At 39.5% G+C, this 14,605-nt stretch overlaps 1 protein-coding gene across 2 annotated transcripts in view; it reads right to left on the bottom strand.

The window, feature by feature from the left end:
* MLLT3 (MLLT3 super elongation complex subunit) overlaps window positions 1-14,605 on the bottom strand; it is a 270,617-nt gene that overhangs the window by 142,295 nt on the left and 113,717 nt on the right. The gene's annotated exons all lie outside the window — the stretch shown is intronic.

Below are 14,605 nucleotides of genomic sequence, written 5' to 3'. Positions count from 1 at the left end.
TCTTTTTAAGGCAATAAACTCGACAAGTTGCTTATGCCATTTCTTTCTTTCTCTTTCTCTCTCTCTCTCTCTCTCTCTCTCTCTCTTTCTTTCTTTCTTTCTTTCTTTCTAAGCAGTGTTTTAGAGAGAAGATTGAAACAGAGGCTTTGGTTTGCAATGGTTTGTCTACCAAAGGTTGGGTGGGGCCCCTTTTTTGCAGCCAGGTCATGAAACACAGGTGAGCATAAATGGACAACTGCTTGTAAGCAATAAGTGGGTTTCTATCACTTTATTTCTCCCTTCGACTGATTTCGGTTTCAAACCTGAACACTGTCTCACATCCCCAATTTAATCTTTGAAATTAGACCCCAAAATAAAAACAACCTCCACCACTCAAAATTGAAGCTATCAATTTATAACATTTATGTGGGTATTATTTTTTCTCTGGATCAGGATAAAACTGGACAGAAAAAATCTGAGTAATGTTTTTCTCTCCTATCTGCTCTGGGGCCCAAGAGGATGGGTCTAGGCCCAGGTAGAGTTCCATAATTTCTCCCCAGAACTTGGTTTCTCTTATAAAATGAAGGGTGGATGTGGGTAAAACTGCAGTATTTCCAGAATCTCTAGCCTGGCCTTAGTGCATCTCCACATCAATAGGTGTTTCCAAGGGGTAGAGAGAAAAGTATTCTATCTCCATATCAATAGGTGGAGCAAGGCATATCTGGACCAGAAAGGTTGGGTGGGGCCCCTTTTTTGCAGCCAGGTCACGAAACACAGGCGAGCTTAAGTGGACAACTGCTTGTAAGCAATAAATGGGTTTCTACCACTTTATTTCTCCCTTCGACTGATTTCGGTTTCAAAGGTAATTTGCCCCAGGCTGGGAGACAGATTTGTTCCCCCAGAGTTACAGTGGAACTCCTGTCTTTCAGGCTCTACAGTCCTATCCAATGAGACACAGAGAAACTACTCCTAATGCTATGAGTAGTTTCAAGCTCACTCTTACCCTAAAATGGGTGAGCTATCACTGGGATATAAAAGCTACAAAGAAAACACCAAAGAGGAAGGAATATTTTTTATGACTGTATGTTTCATAGATTACTAATAAAACATTTAAGCATTTAAGGTTTTTTAACTGGGTTGCCGAGGAAGTGCTCTTCCAACCTTTGCCAACTTCATCCCCTATTTACAATGACCAAAGTAGAAAATGCAGTCATTATCCAGGCTGTAGCAAGAAAAACACAGCCTCCTTCAAATTCAAGAACCCCTAAGCTCTGCCCTAGAGCTCAGTGTACATGTGTGATCAGCATGATGAGGAATGACAAGGGCCTTTGGAAACCATCAGTGATCTCGATTCTTATTGTACTTGTAGGAGCTGCTCCAGGGAACAGCATCTTGTTCCTCTGCCTCCACAGTCTCCTCTGTCGTGTGAACCCATTGTACTTTACAGTGTTTACAGTGCTCTCTGCACACTGCTGGCCCTTAACTGAGGAGGTGCACTGAGCACAGGGATGTCCATCCTGTGAAAATTGAGTTGTTCTCTCCTATTAGCACAGAACCCAGTGCCGAGCACAAAGAGGTCTCAATAACCATCTACCTATGAACTGACAGACATGTAATGTCTGAAAGTAAGCCAGACAAGTAACCCAGAATTTCAGCTGGTGACCTGCCAAATGGGACACTGTACCCTATCAAGGGACAACTAAAACTACTGAGACCATGGTCTTATAAAGCCCTAAAAGCCTAGGCTCAAAGGCTGCCTTAAACATCTTCTCTTCCTCTGCAAATTATGACCACAGACAAGACAGAAGACAGCATATGGCAAGGTGACAAGAGCACAGGGCTGTGGAATAAGATGACCTCGTTTCCAATTGTAAGTCCCCTGCTTAGCAGCCACAAACCTGGGGCGAGTCACTTTAACCCCTTAGCTTTCCTCATGTGTAACAGGAGAATCTTACTTACTTCACAGTCTAGTTGTATTTAGAAATGAGGCCATGTCTGCAAAAGCACCTGGAGAGGGGGAGGAGAGGAGAGAAGAGAGAAGCGAGGGAGGGGTTGGCTTCAGCAGAGGAGAGGTTCCATGCCCGGGAACTCATAACAGAATTTTCCATAGAGAGCTCGGAGTAGGATAGCAGCTGTGGGAATGTACTTGAGAGACGGAGAAGAAAGATTGACAGGACCTGATGACAGCTTGGATTTGAAGGCTCTCCATTAAAGAGATCCTGGTCTGCCCTCATCTGGCAGGGCCTGAATTGGTTCCCCTGAGTTATTCCTCACATGACAGATCTCTTTAATTACCGAAGGGGGATGGATAATTTGCAAGGAACTGCTTAAAATGGTTTCCTTTATAAGTTTAATGTTCTAATATGACATAATGCTGCTGGCTTTTTGGGGGGTGGAGGTGGGAGGGAGTATTGGCTCTTTTTATGCTCTTAGGTTTCTTAAATTTTTAGCTTTGCATTTGTGCCCCAAGGCAATTACTACAAAGGGTGCCTTTTAAGCACTACAACTACTTCTCTAATTAATTTGCTTTTTATTTTGTTACTGCTGTTGGTCTCTCTTTACACCTAGAGCAAACTATCTTTTTTCCTATAGATTATTTTCTTTTGTTTTGCAAAAGAGAACACAGGTGATTTCTTGTCCACACCCCCAAGCAAATCCTAAAATAAGAAACCAGAAGTTTTTCCAATTAGTTTTTCCAGCTCTAAGCTGAGACCTTCCCCTGGGAGGAGCTAACCTATTTGACTCAAAGAAAGCAGTTTAGAAAGAAGAGAACACAGCCTAGAGAAGCCAAGAACATGGCTTAGAGTTCTGGGTCACTACCAACTGGGTGACTATCGCATTTAAGGTACATGGCAATTTTCCTGTGATTCGGCTTTCCTTATCAGACCTGAGTGATAATATTTGTCCTAGTTCTCTTTTGGGGATGCTGTGAATAACATTCTTTTAAAAAATAAAAGTATTCCAGAAATAAGTGATACAAAAATCAATATTTGAAATGTCACACAGATACCAACATTCATTTGTTGTTATAACCAAATTTGAATAAAGATGATGAAATAATTTTCAGGAGAATAATGCACCACAGTGATTAAATATCCATAACTTACAATGCTGAAGTATATAGAATAAAACAGGCTGGATTACGGACAAGTATGAGTGGGAATTACCTAAAGACCATGCTCTGACTCATTGCAAGTGCTTCCACAGTGCTGAGTTAAGCTTCTGGTGTTCTGAGAATATTAAATGTGAAAATATCATTACAGTCCTTTCTACAAATGAGGTATTTTACCTGCTCCCTTCCTCTGCCCAAACTCTGCCTCGGGACGTGGTTTTCAGTAAGCAAAATGTACAGGTAAAACATGAGAATTAAAATCAAAAGTTAGCAGGAAGAACTGATTCTGTCTTCTGAGAATCAAACCATAGGCCACAAACCTGTCAGGGCAATACCTGGGGCCTTTCCAGCTCAATCCTTCCGACTTCCGACTTCCTCAAAGGAGGAGAGCCTTGAAATAAATAAGCATGTGGAATAGTTCTACCACTGGACCCTGGGACAAGGCCTCCACAGCTTTCATTCCTGGCTCCTTACCTTCCGTATGGAGGCTTCCAGTTCTGGGAGCCTCCCTTCGTGCAAACAGATCCACTTGAGTCATCCTGAGGCTGAATTTGAGCAAAGACACATTTCCCCGTATGGAAACTCAACAGTGTGGATTACGGGTTTCAGATGGAGCCAGCCTGCTGCAGGCCTATTTCAAGGCCGCCTCTGCAAAGACGACCAGGACTCCTTCTCCTCCATATGTTAAGGAGACAGCCTGGCTCTATGGAGCTGGGCACTTCAGAGCAATTTTGCTCTTTAAATGTCATCTTTAAATTTTTTCTGTACAGCACATGGAATCAGGATAATCAGCTAGTTCACAGAGCACTCATGCACTGACTCACTGAACAAGACTCCCTTTTGCAAACAAGGAAGGGCCATGCACCAAGAAGCCATTTATTTTAAGATCTCAGAATGCTCCCTATAACCAAAGGCACATAGTAGATGCTCAATTAGTTCTCTCAACTGCCTATTAAGTTTCAAAGGAGGTAGGTAAGAGATAGTACTAAAGCTAAGCCTTGAAAATAAGTATTTTCAGTAAAAATTGACTTATAATTCAAGAGCCTGATGTAAGAGAGACAATAAGAAAAAGTAAACAATTGCCAGATATCCCAATGAAGCCAAGCTTTTTCCTTGATGAATTTTCTAAGAGCAGTTTTTGGAAACTGGAATATAAATATACATTTCCTAAAGATGACTCTACACATTTCAGTTAGACAGTTAAGAGTCATTAAATTGCCCATTAAGATTGTTGCCCAGTTCTTGATTTAATTACCCAATTGGTGTCATAATAGCCATTTTTCCTATTTTCCTCAGGAATCTGCAAGACCTCAGACCCAGAATAATTTAAGAGACACCTAAAGGGGCCTCAAGTTCCACAATGATCTTATTTTGTCATCCCTGATGTCACTGTGAGACAGCTACTGGAAGGAAGGCATCAAACTGCTCTCTACACCCCTCCCCCAACCATGAAGGTCCTTCTCTCAATATGTCACCAGTTAAAAACCCCTTCCTCCTTCCACTTCTTAGGCATGGACCACTGGAGAAAATTCAATTACTTCATGTATACTTGAAAGAGGTTACAAGCTACTTATCAAAGTCAAGACTGTGTTTTAAAAGCTAAAACAGCATTTTATAAAAGCCAAACAAAAGATAAGTTCTTTCCTTAGCACTAAAAAAATAAGCATTGCTACTGATTTTGGCCAAGATCATACTAGTGGTCACCTGAATAGTGACACCTTCAGAGAATCAGAGCTTAAGTGCTTCCTGTCACTGCAAGGGTAGCAGACAGTTTTCTATTCAGTAAGAGGAGATAAATACAAAGTTAATGATTTAAGAGGTCTATAACCCACATGAGGACATAATTCAAAAAAAAAAAAGATTATGTATAGAGTAAATGGAATGGGGAAAGAGTTGGCCATCCCTTAAAATAACTGTGGCCGGCCAAATCCTCACCGCCTGTTATTTCAACCACAGCCTCATCTGTAAAACCTTCCTAGGATTTTACCACTAGAATCAAATTGGCAAACTGCCCTTGAAAAGTATTAAATTCTAGGTCCAGAAGGAACAGGAAGGTCATTCAAAAAACATCTAATTCACAATAACCATACCTTACAGCCACCCCAAATAAGTCAGAACTTACTGGCTTCTTAAAATTACACAGAGAAGGCATTTTAAAATGCCTATTCAATTAACATTCATGTCCAATCTCCACTGTTTCATGAAATTATTCTTTATGTCTCACTTAAGTCCCTCGTGCTGTGGCTGATTTTTATTTCATCATTTCAATGCTATCGTCAATCACAGTCTACATTTAAGTACTTCATGTCTTTCAAGCTCTTTTCATCTGCAAATCAAGGAATTATATTTCCATTTTTTTCTATAGTCTTTGCAATATCCAACTAGCTTCCATATTTTCTTAGGAATTTAAGTACTAACTTTGGAATTAGATAAGCTCCAACTATCTTTATTGTGCAAATGAAAAACCAGCCTTCTTAATACATACAAGAGGATGCTGTTGAATGAGAAAAATTTTTGAAAGCACAGCCTCATAATTTACCTTATCACCATGCCAGTCCCATGAGCCTCTTCCAACCCATTATCATCTACCGTAGATGATTCCCGATTTCCACTGAAGCTAAAGCCACTGACATCCAGAGGGCTTGGTATCTACCTTCTTGCTCAATAAATCTACAGTCTCAATACACACACTATCCACATCTGAAACCTCCAACGTCCACATGTGGAAGAAATGTGCTCCAAACTCAGTCTTCTCTTATCTTGCCCAGTTTAACCATTTCTACAGGTTCCTCTGGACACCTGTGTAGACATTATCTCCCAATCCAAGAAAGCCTGTCAACAGCTAGACTCTTCATTATTACATCCTCTACTTCCCTGTCTTAATCACCTCTGAATTTAAAAGGTGATACTCCATATGTACGTGTATGTATGCAGTTACAATAAGTCCTAAAGAAGAAAATGCATATTAACTAAGATAATTAGTATAAGAGGCATTAAAGGAGTGGTTTCATTTATTATTTTTTATCCAAGAACAATTCAAATGAGTGAACATTTATTTCTCAGGTAGTGAACCCCTCTCTTGATAGGAACATTGACACATCTGCCCTTGCCATTTATTTACAGCTGTTGTTTCTTATACAAATTGTGAGCTTAACACATTATCCTATAACCTGTTGGGTGACTGTTTATAAACCTAAAAACAGATCTTCCACCCCTCTTGCCTTACCCCATCTCCAATTGTCTTTGCTGATCATAGATTATACCTGACTGTTCAGCTGCTAAGAACGGGGACTGGCAAATGACAAGTGGCCCTGGCTGCTTCAGGTGCAAAAAAAATTGTGAAAAAGATACAACTAGAGGGCAACAGCTGTGAACCGTTTCAGACCCCTAAAAGCAAAATGGCCCTTCCACACCATGTAAATCCATATTAGTCAATGATCAGATATGCTCAACAACACACAATGGATACTCATCACATAACTGAAAGTAATTACCATTTTTAAAAGTAGAACATATATATATATATATATACACATGATTTTTTAAAATGACAAAACAACCAGCAAAATGCTAACACTGTATTTCAAGGGTAAGACACCAGCGACTGTAAACAGATTCAACATTATTTTGTGAATCTAAGAAGAAAACAGCGTGAAGTTTCCTAGAAACTCTAACTTAGTACTGATTAGTAGATATTCCCATTTTCAGAGATGTTAAAATGCAGAACTTGAATCTATGAAATACAGTAGCAATATAATTACATTTCGTTAGTTATTTGTGGACACACAAACACATAAGAGGCTTGGCTAAGGATCCTGTGCACAAAGGGACAATCCAGCCAAGTTGATCATGGACATAAATCTTACCAAATAAGTTTTATTTTCTTTCTGATGGCACCATATTTTCCATTTAGACCCAATCAAAACTTTGATGAAAAGATATCATGGGAGAACTATAACACATACACCACCATCTTCAAATCATTCCTTTACCCAATGCTTCCATTTTCTAACACAGAATAGTGGTATAAGGTCATTACTCTGGGATGCTGTGGCGAAATTTCTCTACTGCTTAATATTTCCTCAACCAATACACTCAACTGTCTGCAGTTTCTAGAACCAGAAAAGTTTCTATGCTTTTGGCCTTTATGCCCTCAGCACTTTGAGATTCTCCCTGCTCATCTGTCTGGGAAATATCTACTCACCTTTCAAAACAAAACGCCAAAATGTCTCCTCATTGCTTTCCTCCCTGTTAAGACTTTCCCAGCATCTTCCTCACAAGCATCCCCACAAATTACAAATTTCTCCAGTAAAATCCTCAATGAGGATGCTTTTCCTGTATATAAAAAACATTTTATTGCTCTTGACATTTGCTTCTCTGTATGCCCTGCTAGTCTGTAACCTGTAAAATGTGTAAAAAAAAAAAAACAAACACTTTTTTTTGTCCTTTTACTTCACTTGGCATTACCAGGGCCTAGGATGGTACTTAACCCAAAGTATTCAAAATAATCTGATGCAATACTGAAAACAAATTGTGAACATAAGAACACTCTGACCCAGAAAACAATAATTATATAATTGTACCCACATCTTAAACACAGAAAAAGATAAGGAGTATGGCAAAGGTTTTTGAAAATACAGATCAAACTTGTATTAAGTCACCTGCTACAAAATCCATATTGTTCTTAATCAGATTTTTAAAGCAAGAGCATATTCAGTTAAGGATTTGATTTTTACATATGAAATATCTGTTGTTTTGCATTTCCTTTAATTGGTGAAATTCGCTTAGGGAAAAATAAATTCCACATTTGATTTTTAAGACAGTTTTTTGCTAACTGGCTCCTTTCTATAGAATTTTTATATATATAAAATAAGCAATATATCCTATTTCCAAATAAGTTATTTACTGTGATGTATCTCCACTCATTTATTTCTAATATGCTACAAACATAAAAACCTATGAAACAACACTAAGCCAAGACACTTAATTTCAATCACATAAAAAGATGTACAATATATTTTATTGCAAAATTTTGTATACATTACTATATTTTCTGCTTCAAATTATCCCATTTTTGTAAAAGAATATAAACACACACACATATGTATATACATACATGTGTGTTTGTATGTATGTGCATGTGTATAGAGTGATTAAATATATATAGAAAAGACTGGAAGGCTATAAAACAAACTTAACAGTGATTTCCCCCAGGATGAACTGGGGAATGAGGACGGCTTTTCACAGTTTTAAAATGACAAATCAATCGGCACCACTAACCGTAATAGGGTTGAGCAAACAGACTTCACTTGGTCTAAAATTTGCACTGTGTAGGTACAGCACTTCTTGACCAATTGTCAAAATAATGATAAAATAGTAAGAATGGATATCTGCACACAGAGGCACATATAATATTATGTCCAGCCATAAAGTAACACTTCCCTCACACACAAGTCATAGTCAAGTCATACATTTCCTGAAATCAATTTTTGTCTGTCATCAGTTATATTCAAGTGCTGAGCTCTGCTTTCTTGAGTTTGCCAAAATGTTATCATTGAACTCTTACATGCCTTTAGCAAGAATGACCACTAATACCAGGATTCAAAATTGTCTTCAAAATCCTGGTGAATAATAACAAAAAAAAACAAGATTACTTATAGAAGATTACTATCTGCCCAGAAAAACAAAGAAAGTCCACTGAAAAGTATTAGAACCAAAAGGATTTCCAGAAATAGGGTTCTATTAAAAAATACACAACATTCCTCCATAGGAACAATAACTACTGAATATAAATGATTCATTTATAAAAGCAACAAAAACTTAATGGACTCAAGAAACACAGATTATCTATAAAATAAAGGTTATATAATTTTACTGAAAGAGATATAAAATAAGACCTGAATAAATGAAAAGATATAGCATGCTCTTAGATAGGGAAGATGGGATATCACAAAAAGGTTAATTTCCCATACAGCAATTCATACCTTTATGACAATTCCAACAAACATCCTGTTCCCTATACGCCAGCATTAACATAAAGCCATTTTGACAGTTAATGAGAGAAACGGGGAAAACACGCAACTGGAAACCCTCCAAAGAAAAGAGCAGCTGGTAAATATATGAAAGGATATTCCAACTGACTGGTACCAAAAAATGCAAGAGACAGTATTTCTAAAAGATTGGCAAAGAATTTACAATAAGATAAGGTCACACTCATAGAATGCAAATTGGTATTAGACACATGCAACAAATCTTTCTACTTACTCTTCAAGCACCAGCTCACAATTCACCTTTATGATATTTTAAACTATCAGGCAAAGTTGCTCCTACAGCACTGTGTCATTATTATATCAGAGTCCTGAATTCTACTCTTTCACTTTTAGAGACTCCCAGTGGCTGGTTTATTCCCCAAAGGCAAGGGACAAGTTTGAATGTCTTTGTGTTAGCCTTATTGATTCATAGAAAATTATAATAGAAAGGAAATAAAACCCACTTAACTACCCATGACATTTTATAACAACAAACTACCTCTTCCTCAAAAATGTTACCAAAATGCATTTATGATTATCTACTGTTGAGTGTCAAGATTCTAACACAGAATTACTAAATCACATCATGAAGAAATAAATTACATATATACATATTTGTGTATTGTCTAATTATAGCAGAAAGGGCATTAGCTAAAAAGTTCTTTAGTTGGTGCATAAAAGATGTAAAACAGAACTAGCTAATATGAAAAGGATCTCATTTTTTATTTGCTCTTGTCTATTAGAAGAAAGGAGAAGAAAAGGGTATGAAAGTGCTTCTTATGAAACCAGTCTCTCTTTACCTTAACTACTAGAATGAAATTCGATTTATGTCCAACATATCACTCAGTTGTTTACAAAATGATTGAACAAATGCAGCTATAATCCGGCCCTTGGAGGAGCTTATAGCCACTCCTGAAAAGACAATCTAACCTGCTTTCAACTCAATGTTTTCCCATGCCCAAAACCAGAAAATTGTTTTATATTCCCTCATCAGTACTGCTCAGGAAAACTCCCACTTCCCTTCAATGAGGAAGACCATTTGCCCCCATTCCAGAACAATCAGTCTGTACCACTGATTGAATTATCAAGCAAAGTCTCGACAGCCCAAGTGGTTTAACTTATGAACAACTCATCAAACTATTTTCAAAACAACCTTGTGGCAAATAAGACACATCTATGTCAAAAATCAAGATATTAATTGTCTAGGAAAACAAGGAATTATTCCCAATGAATTCTAGTAGCCACTGACTAAACATTCAAGATTGGAAGTAGAATGATCTGAAGAAAAGTCAAGTTGAAATATGTATGTCCTTTAAAAAGATGAATATCAGTAAAACCTATAACTCAAAGTTCAAAGCTTTATTTTTTTTCCTTAGAGACATAGCACTGTATTTTAAACACAAGTTATATTCATATATTCCTAATGTTCAAATCCTTTAGATGAAAAGTAGTCAAGGCAAGTAAGTTTATTTATTAATTCCTCAGGCAGTAAATTAAATATGATACCAGTAAATCAAGTCTTCCAGGCCTTGCCCCAACTCACACACTGAAGGATAAATGCTTTTTAAGAGAAATATTATAAAAACAATCACCCAAGTTAAAGTCATAGAAAGAGAAATTTAAAAACACTGGCTGCCAGGAGAAAGGAAATAGGGAGTTATTGTTTAATACATACAGACTTTCAATTTGGGATGATGAGAAAGTTCTGGAGATGGATAGTGGTGATAGTTACACAACAATGTAAATGTGCTTAATGCCACTGAACAGCAAATTTCAAAATGGTAGAAATGGTAAGTTTTATGTTATGTATATTTTACCATGATTTTTAAAAATTAATAATCAAGCTGGAAATCTCTAAGACAAATTAAATGATGTATACCAATAAAAAATGAGATATTGTCAATAATTTATGACTTTAAATAAAGAGTTCTAATCAGTTCCACGATTAGAATGACTTCAGAAAGAATGACAACTTACTTAACGTATTAAACACATGATACTTTTAACTTACTCTGATAATACGAGTAACTTTTCAAAAATGATTAAAAAGCAATACATAGAGGAGCCAAGATGGCGGCGTGAGTAGAGCAGTGGAAATCTCCTCCCAAAAACACATAGAGCTATGAAAATATAACAAAGAAAAATCTTCCTAAAATAGAGACCACAGGACACAGGACAACATCCAGACCACATCCACACCTGCAAGAACCCAGCGCCTTGTGAAGGGGGTAAGATACAAGCCCCAGCCCGGCGGGACCCGAGCGCCCCTCCCCCCGGCTCCCGGCGGGTGGAGAGAAACCGGAGCGGTTTTTTTTTTTTTTTTTTTTTTTGGCGAGCGCTTTTTGGAAGCCTTAGAGGGACGGGCCCCCGTTGCTGGGGAGGCAGGGTGGCGGGACCGGTGAGGAGGTGCCTGGGAACGGCGCCGGAGGACAAAGAATATCCCGCGTTTCTCCCTGCGAGACCTGGGGGCGGGTGCCTGAGACCAGTGCCTGAGGACGGAGGAGGTCGCGCGTTTTTCCCCTTTTTTTTTTTTTCTTTCTCTTTTTGGCGAGCGCTTTTTGGAAGCCTTGAAGGGACGGGGACCCCAGTGCTAGGGAGGCACGGTGGCGGGACTGGTGAGCGGGTGGCTGGGACCGGCGCCTGAGGACAAAGAATATCCCCCGTTTTTCCCTGCGGGACCGGTGGGCGGGTGCCTGAGACCGGCACTTGAGGACAGAGGAAATCGCGCGTTTTTCCCCTTTTTTTTTTCTCTTTTCTGCGAGTGCTTTTTGGAAGCCTAAAAGGGACAGGGACCCCGGTGCTAGGGAGGCAGGGCGGCGGGACTGGTGAGCGGGTGCCTGGGACCGGCACCTGAGGACAAAGAATATCCCGCATTTTTCCCTGTGGGACCGGTGGGTGGGTGCCTGAGACCAGCACCTGAGGACGGAAGAAATCGCGCGTTTTTCCCCTTTTTTTTTCTCTCTTTTTGCCGAGTGCTTTTTGGAAGCCTTGAAGGGACAGGGACCCCGGTGCTAGGGAGGCAGGGCGGCGGGACTGGTGAGCGGGTGCGTGGGACCAGTGCCTGAGGACAAAGAAAATTGAGCATTCCTTCCCTGCGGGACCGGTGGGTGGGTGCTTTTTGGAAGCCTTGAAAGGACAGGGACCCTGGTGCTAGGGAGACAGGGCAGCAGGACCAGTGAGCGGGTGCCTGGGACCGGCACCTGAGGACAAAAAAAAAAAAAAAAAAAAAAATCACTTGTTTTTTCCTTGTTATTCCTTTTTTTTTTCTCTTTGTTTCTGTTCCCTCTCTCATTGTTGCTGCTGTTGTTTTGGTTTGGAGAGTGCTTTTTGGAAATCTTAAAGGGGCAGGACAGGTCACTTAGACCAGAAGCAGGGAATCTGGGGATCTCTGGGCACTCTAACCCCCTGGGCAGCAGGGAGCACAGAGGCCCCTTACGGAGATAAATAGTCTCCTGGCTGCTCCCCCTCCAACGGGGCTCCACCATTTTGGAGGAACAGCCCCAGCCAGGCCAAGCCCACAGCAACAGCGGAGATAAACCCCAAAGCAACTGGGCAGGAAGCAGAAGCCCTGTCTGCGCACAGCTGCCCAGCACAAGCCACTAGAGGTCGCTATTCTCCCAGGAAAAGGCTACAAACCAAGAAGAAGGGAAGCTCTTCCAGCGGTCACTTGTACCAGCTCTGCAAACTATCTCTATCACCATGAAAAGGCAAAACTACAGGCAGACAAAGATCACAGAGACAACACCTGAGAAGGAGACAGACCTAACTAGTCTTCCTGAAAAAGAATTCAAAATAAAAATCATGAACATGCTGACAGAGATGCAGAAAAAAATGCAAGAGCAATGGGATGAGATGCAGAGAAAAATGCAAGAGCAGTGGGATGAAGTCCGGAAGGAGATCACAGATGTCAGGAAAGAGATCACTGAAGTGAAACAATCCCTGGAAGGATTTATAAGCAGAATGGATAAGATGCAAGAGGCCATTGAAGGAATAGAAGCCAGAGAACAGGAACGTATAGAAGCTGACATAGAGAGAGATAAAAGGATCTCCAGGAATGAAACAACACTAAGAGAAATATGTGACCAATACAAAAGGAAAAACATTCGTATTATAGGGATACCAGAAGAGGAAGAAAGAGGAAAAGGGATAGAAAGTGTCTTGGAAGAAATAATTGCTGAAAACTTCCCCAAACTGGGGGAGGAAATAATCGAACAGACCATGGAATTATACAGAACCCCGAACAGAAAGGATCCAAGGAGGACAACACCAAGACACATAATAATTAAAATGGCAAGGATCAAGGACAAGGAAAGAGTTTTAAAGGCAGCTAGAGAGAAAAAGGTCACCTATAAAGGAAAACCAATCAGGCTAACATCAGACTTCTCAACAGAAACCCTACAGGTCAGAAGAGAATGGCATGATATACTTAATGCAATGAAACAGAAGGGCCTTGAACCAAGGATACTGTATCCAGCACGACTATCATTTAAATATGATGGTGGGATCAAACAATTCCCAGACAAGCAAAAGCTGAGGGAATTTGCTTCCCACAAACCACCACTACAGGGCATCCTACAGGGACTGCTCTAGATGGGAGCACCCCTAAAAAGAGCACAGAACAAAACACACAACATATGAAGAATGGAGGAGGAGGAATAAGAAGGGAGAGAAGAAAAGACTCTCCAGACAGTGTATATAACAGCTCAATAAGCGAGCTAAGTTAGGCAGTAAGATACTAAAGAAGCTAACCTTGAACCTTTGGTAACCACGAATCTAAAGCCTGCAATGGCAATAAGTACATATCTTTCAATAGTCACCCTAAATGTAAATGGACTTAATGCACCAATCAAAAGACATAGAGTAATAGAATGGATAAAAAAGCAAGACCCATCTATATGCTGCTTACAAGAAACTCACCTTAAACCCAAAGATAAGCATAGACTAAAAGTCAAGGGATGGAAAAACATATTTCAGGCAAACAACAGTGAGAAGAAAGCAGGGGTTGCAGTACTAATATCAGACAAAATAGACTTCAAAACAAAGAAAGTAACAAGAGATAAAGAAGGCCACTACATAATGATAAAGGGCTTAGTCCAACAAGAGGATATAACCATTCTAAATATATATGCACCCAATACAGGAGCACCAGCATATGTGAAGCAAATACTAACAGAACTAAAGAGGGAAATAGACTGCAATGCATTCATTGTAGGAGACTTCAACACACCACTCACCCCAAAGGATAGATCCACCGGGCAGAAAATAAGTAAAGACACACAGGCACTGAACAACACACTAGAACAGATGGACCTAATAGACATCTATAGAACTTTACATCCAAAAGCAACAGGATATACATTCTTCTCAAGTGCACATGGAACATTCTCCAGAATAGACCACATACTAGCTCACAAAAAGAGCCTCAGTAAATTCCACAATATTGAAATTCTACCAACCAATTTTTCAGACCACAAAGGTATGAAAG

Source organism: Manis javanica, chromosome 2, assembly GCF_040802235.1.
Source record: "Manis javanica isolate MJ-LG chromosome 2, MJ_LKY, whole genome shotgun sequence".
Taxonomy (NCBI): Eukaryota; Metazoa; Chordata; class Mammalia; order Pholidota; family Manidae; genus Manis; species Manis javanica.
Note: the sequence above shows the minus strand (reverse complement) of the source record. Positions and strands in the feature narration are given on the sequence as shown.